This window comes from Suricata suricatta, chromosome 4, assembly GCF_006229205.1.
Source record: "Suricata suricatta isolate VVHF042 chromosome 4, meerkat_22Aug2017_6uvM2_HiC, whole genome shotgun sequence".
Classification (NCBI taxonomy): Eukaryota; Metazoa; Chordata; class Mammalia; order Carnivora; family Herpestidae; genus Suricata; species Suricata suricatta.
Window position 1 is genome coordinate 82606023 of NC_043703.1, and position 6861 is coordinate 82612883.

At 42.5% G+C, this 6861-nt stretch overlaps 1 long non-coding RNA gene across 1 annotated transcript; it reads left to right on the forward strand.

Moving 5' to 3' along the window:
* Nucleotides 1-68: 68 nt before the first annotated feature.
* Nucleotides 69-2908, forward strand: LOC115289700. Its single transcript, XR_003907765.1, has 2 exons — nucleotides 69-274; nucleotides 2584-2908. It is a non-coding gene; the product is annotated as an uncharacterized LOC115289700 (long non-coding RNA).
* Nucleotides 2909-6861: the final 3953 nt, after the last annotated feature.

A 6861-nucleotide genomic window follows, 5' to 3' on the forward strand; every position in this document is an offset into this window, starting at 1 on the left:
TGCGCCGTGGGTCCGCTCCGCCTTTCGCTGCCCGCCTGGTATTGGGATAGATCCTTGCGGAGGGGACACTTCCGGGGGTGATAGAAGCGAAAGGAACGTCCGCAAAGGAAGCGACTGGCGTTTGACGCCTTGTAGAAAAACAGAGGAAAACGAAGTTCCCAAAGCGGGTCACGATTGGTCGCACTTCCTGTGACGTCAAATGGCAGAGGCCAAAGGGAGTCTTAGGGCAGTTTCGAAGGAAAGAGACAAGGCAGCCCGACGTCCGTTACACAAAGTATAGACCCGGTCTCCTCTGAAATTGTCTTACTTTTCTTTTTGATCTCCTTGTTCCCTAATCCTCTTTCAATATGATGTAAATCCTGAGACTTCAATTCCTTGTAACCCCATGGCCTCCCAGATCGTAGGCACTCAAATATTCCCTGAAATAATACTCTGAACTAATTTGCTCGCTTATAAAAATAATAACGAAACCGCCAGTGACAACAACCAAACATGTGTTAGATATTTACAATGTGCCAGGTACTGGACTTTATATGGATAGTCTTGCTCCCTCAGAACAGCACTATGAGGTATATATTTTAGAACGCTTATTTATCAGGTGAGGAAACAGACATAAAGTATCTGCTCCAGATCAGAGAATGAGGAAGTAGCAACACTGACAAGTACATTTTCTCTGCACTTATAACTACAATGAAGGAACAGTTTTAGTTTAAATAAATTGTTGCAGGTTCAATTATTATCTAATCCTTGATAACTCACCAAAAAATCTTTTCTACTTTTCTTTCATCTTTTGTGGAAGAGATACATATTACAAAATATTGGGCACATCTAAAACCAACTTGCAGGCGTTTTCTAAATGCTTATTCTAAATATGATGTATCATTTTATTGGAAGTTATTGCAGTAAAAAATGTGACCAACACTGAGGATGCTAAAAGGGAAGCCTTGAAAAAGTTGGAAAATAAATGGGATGACAACTTAAGAAAAGGTGAAGCTGAGAGATGATTTGCAATTTTAATCATTTATGTATATGATACTTTCATCTAAAAATTGAACTTAAGAGCTGGGCAGAAACTTAAAAGATACTCAAGTCCTTTCCTATGAGTAATGAGGAAGCTGATCTGAATGAAAGACATTTAAAATGCCCAAAATAGAGCAGAATTTTAGACCCAAGTCAGGCAGGCATTTGGATGTTCTAATTTGGAGTTAAGTGCCTTAACTTCATGGTATTAGGATCATGGCATTTTATAAACAAAATCTGATTACATTTTCTTTTGTTTTTATTAAAAAATATTTTTGAGAGAGAGTGTGAGCAGGGGACTGGCAGAGAGAGAGAGGAAGACACAAAATCTGAAGCAGGCTTCAGGCTCCAAGCTGTCAGCACAGAGCCTGACGCAGTACTCAAACCCACAAACCGTGAGATCATGACCTAAGCCAAAGTAGAGGCTAAACCGACTGAGCCACCCAGGCGCCCCTAGTCTTCTTAATGGTAGTGAAATTAGTGTGACTGGTATTATCCCCGTTTCCTTCACCAGAAAGCACATCATTATAAAGGGAAAAGCAGTTGTCTTGGAAGGAACCTGACCTTGAAAACTAGGCCTTAGTTCAAATTCTGTTCTGCTGCAAGATGAGATCTTGGGTGAATTACTCAAGTCTCTCAGCCTCTGTCTTATCAGAAACAAATGCTGTGCTAATATTGGTGAAGAATTATGAAAGGGGTACAGATTATATAACACACTTGGCAATGGAGTCGGTACTTAGGAACTGGTAGCTGGTTTTTAGAAAGTGTTCAACTGTAATTATGAGGCAGTCTAGAGAACTGGACAAAGGGCAGGCTTTAAGGGGCTCGGACTTGGATTCTAACCTGGCTTCAGCACTCCCCTGGTACAGATATTTCGTGTCTTCCCACTGTGGCATCCTCACCTGTAAAATGGGGAGTATAAGGCCACCCTACAACCTGATGACATTGGAGCTAGAGTGTGTAAAGTACCTCCTCTGTAGCCACTACCTGGAGATTTCTTGTAGCCTATTAACCGTCAATGAAGGAGGCACGTGGCAGGATAGTGGTGTCGGTGGGGAAAAAATTAAGTTTAAGAGTCTGAAAATAGGATTATAGATTCTTGCTGTGCTCTTTCTCCCTGTGGTTTGCTGAACCAATCACCTAACCTAAAGCCTCATGCTTTTCCTCAGCAAAAATGTCTTGGGGTAGGGAAGATCTGTTCTTTTCTCTCTGTTTTTTCTTAATTTCCCAGAAGTACTTCTCTGCTTTAAAACTAATCCACTAAGATAATTCCAGTTGCCTTGGAATCAAAAATCTCTAGAAGGAGTGTCCCCTGGGGCAGGAAAAAAAAAAACACATCGAGATTCAGGAAGTACAATGAGATTCTAACACTCCCCAAAGGAAGGAGAGACTATTTGGTAAAGTCTGCCCCACTCCATCCTGGGCAGAGCCTGGGCGAACAGAGCCTCAGAGAATTTGTGGTCAGGTGACTGTGCCTTAATCAGGGTCTCTGCTGCAGGAAGTTGGGGTGGGGGAGAATTCGCATTTCTAACAAGTTCTGATGTGTGTTTCAAATATGTGCAGGCAGACGAGCTACCGCGCATAGATTCCTGCCGCATCACGGAGCAAAGAAGCCCAGACATTCCCGGACCCTCCAGCCAGGCCTGTCAGCACCGAAGCCATAAAACTGAAAACCAAACACCACGGTGGACAAAGAATATCTCCACGTCCCTGTGGGGACCAGTGATGCTAGAGCCTGACCTCTCCTGCTTCTCATCTTGGCACTTCAGAAGTTCCCCAACCTGATTGGCACAGCCCTGGGGAAGGAAGAGGGCCTCTGTTGATAAGATTATTGTCACTGCATTCAGTGGAGGTCTTGAAAAAGAAATAAAGCTCAGTTACAGAATGAGTTCTATCTGTTACACATTTGAGTTTGTAGACTGAAGTTCATTTGTGCTATGCTGTTACCTGTGAGTGTTAAATAGCAGCCATTAGTTTTTAAGTTCAGTATTATAAGAATTTTCCCTTCACTCAAAAATCATGGGGTTTTATTCTTTAACATTTTTATTTGGTGCCTGTAGTTGACAAGAACAAACTGTGGGAAACCAACAGACACTGCCCTGCCTGGCTAGGTTAGGAGTTCTTCTAGGACAAGGTCCATACATTTCCTTTGAATCTCTTACCTGGTCAGTATCACAGACGATGCCTACACTTAGTAGGTGCTCAGTAAATGTTGAATGAATGAGTCACGAATAAAATATGTACTGAAAACTTTGGGTGTTGATTCTTCTTGTTGGCAGTGTGGTATTTGAGGTACTTAGGTTCCAGCAGCAGCTGGGTGGCTCAGTGGTTTGGCGTCCAACTTTGACTCAGATCACGATCTCACAGTTTGTGAGTCCAAGCTCCAAACTGTTGTCCCTGCCGTCAGTGCAGAGCCCATTTCAGATCCTCTGTCCCTCCCCCGCTGTACTCTCTCTAAAATAAGTAAAACGTTAAGAAAATAAGATACTTATGTTCCAAATATTTTAATATTAGTTGTCAAAAATATATTTGAGCATAAATAAAATTAAGGAGCTTTAAAGTGAATGTAACAATTTTAAAGAATACTTCACACTTTGACCTGTGTTTTTAGGTATTTAAAACCACAATTCTGCTTTGAATTCCAAATAAGTACCTTCAATACACAATAATAATGACTATAGTTTTATTGTCATCTCTTACACCTTTTACAGTTAGGTCATAAATAAGATGTGCTTGCATACTTAACCTACTCATCTCACAGGTCACCTGTTCATGAGCTCCTTGAACCAGTGTTGCAGTTTTGGGGTCTCAGCGTCTGGCACACGTGTAAGGCCGATAGCCTGTGCTGAATGAAGATGGACAAACCTTTTCTGATTCACAGACACTTTGTGACCGAGCTCTCCTGTCACCAAACTTCCAGAGCACAGTGTTTTTTGCTTTAGGGGCTGTTGAGGTGGGTATTTCTTCCACATGTTCTATGAAATCAGGGTTTCTCAGCATTGAGAGAATATTAGAGTCACCTGGAGGGCTGATGAAAGACAGTGCTGGGCCCCGTCCTGCAGTTTCTGATTTAGGGATTTTGGAGTAGGGCTACAAGAATTTGCATTTGCAGGTTTAAAGATGCTGTTGATACCATTGATTATCGACCATACTTTACAAACCATTGCACTAAGTTAAGCTGCTTGAGAGTGGGGGCTGTGTCCTTCATTTCAGTATCCCCACAGCTTCTCCCCTAGCACCTGGCACTTAGGCGTCGCTGGAGAAACAGTTGACGTAAGTAATAGTTCAAAAAGTTTCTTTTACTGAATCCAGATTATGAGTATATGAATAAATGTACATATCCTTAGACTAACTGTGATACACTTAGTATAGTGAACTATGTCTGCTAAAATAAAATCATCAATGTAACCTTTCTTTGCTTAACTTTATCTGAAATGATATCCAAACATTCCAGAGGTGTACTCAACTAGTCCACTTATAAATGAGAGTAACAGAATCTTAGCAGTAAGATCCTCTTTTAAAGATAACTTAGCTTATTAATATTGAGCATTAGGAATTTAAAATTTTTTAATGTTTATTTTTGAGAGAGAGAGCGTGCGTGCACGAGCATGAGTGGGGGAGGGGCAGAGAGCAAGGGAGACACAGAATCTGAAGCAGGCTCCAGGCTCTGTGCTGACAGCCCTGAGGCAGGACTTGAACCCAGAAACCATGAGATCATGACCTGAGCCACTCAGGTGCCCCGAGCATCAGGAATTTTCAAAATTGTTTGAATGCTTTCCACATGCAGACACAGCAAGAACATGATAGCCACCCTAGTTGCTCCCAGGAGCTTATAGCCAGTGAGGAAGTAAGGAACCCAGAGAAAGTGTGAGGAGGTGTACTAGAGGGTATTAAGTTTGGAGAGCAGCTGGGACTGCAGTTGTATCCAACTCTTAATCATCATTAATCTGATAGAATTCATCTTTTGTATGGTCTAGAAAGTACTCCTAACATGTTGGGTATGGGCCTTGGGATATCTACTAAATATTAATAAATGAGGTTAATAGTTCCTTTGTAAAACATATGACTTTGATATTTCTTCTTCAATGTAACCAATCAAAATAACATGAGGAATTTGGAATGAGCCTGATGCAGCTATTTGCACTTCATGGAATAGCTATTTACATCCAGGTCATATGTGAAACGTCTCAGAAAGTTCCAGAGCAAATATTTCCAGGTGGAATAATGGGCACAGGTGGAGCTTGCCACTTTAAGAATCCTACAGTAAGCCTTTCACAAGGGAAATAATAATTTTGGAATCACTTCTTTCCCCTCTTTTTTGTTAATACACGTTTTCACTTATAGATTGTTTAAGGCAGAACATAGGTGTTCCATAAACTACTTAACCAATAGAATTTAATTTTATATATAAAAACTTTCACTGTGTTGTTGAATTTTAGATTCTTATTCCTGCTCTGTTCTTAATACCATGGAGTTTGGGACAAATCATTTAGTTTTCTTCGCCTCAAGCAACTTGTCTATAAAATGGAGAAATTAATAGTGCCCACTCTATCAGGATATGGCAGGGCTTAAATGAGATCATTGCTGGTGGGCCAGTGTCCGGCCTCAGGAGATGTCACCTCGAAGGAGATGTACAGCGTTACATGAAAATGGAGAAGCACAGATTCTAGGCCCAGCTGGGTCAGTCTTTAGCTGATGACCACTCACATGTTATTTGTAGGCCTGGGCAAAATGAGGGGCCTGGGCTGCCTTTGGTCTGATGCCTTCTTGCTCCCTGGTTCCCTGGGCTGCTGGCCTCCTTAGACTTGAGTCCCTTCCCTACCGCTTGCCCTCGAAGTGCACTTGCTAGTCATAGCTTTACACTTCTGGGGAATCCATTCCTCATCTGGACCTTGGTTCCACTGAGCAGAACTAAGGCCCTGTTTGGGGTTGGGGCATGTGTGTGGTCATGAACTTACACAGGAAAGGGGGAAAGGACAGGCCACAGAACATTGCTTTTGATGGTTCTTTATTTCCTTCATTTAAGTTGTACTCGGGGTCATTTTTCCCCTTTGAAAAAGAAGAATCCAGTATTTGCTTCCTGGTTCAGGATAGCATCAGTCTTTTACAATCCCAGGGAGCCAGAAGAAAGCTGAGGCTGCAGGTCACTGGTGAGTTCTAAAGTCAGGGAAAATCACTGAGAAAATTCGCTTTTATATGCTAATAATTGAACGCTGACAAATCTGGAGGGAGCTTCCTAATTCATCTTAAAATTGGGTTTTATATATTGAAAAGAGGTTCATGGATTCATAGTACCCCAGGACTCTTCACTGTGGCTGGATCCAAAGGAATAGCTGATGGATTTGCTAAAAAGATTGGGTAAAATAGACCCAGGACTACCTATTAAAATAAATACATCATGCAAATATCCTGCTCTCTCTAGAGACTCCTTCCTGCCCCAGGGAACCTGTATTAACTGTGAGTCTAAGTGTGGTGAGCAGCGCAGGCCCAACGGGATATTTCGGCTCCCGGGGAACACCACGAGCCAGTCCACTCTTCAAGGCAACTTTGTCAGAATACGGTGTGGTCAGGCCTTTCCTAGCACTCCTTGATTGATTGGTTCGTTCATTCATTCATTCAGCATTTTCCCCCGCGAGCCTACACTCTGCCCAGCGCCGTGTAGGTGTCCGAAATTGAGTGATGAGCAAATCGGGCAAGGCCCGGCTCTTCCCGAAGCTCTGCGTGGCGGCAGGAGAGGAGAAAATGCATTTACAACACTCCTCGGGCAGCGTTTCTGGAGCACCCACTCTGTGCCAGGCTGTGTTCAAAGCGCTTTACACGAATTAACTCCTCCGACCCTGC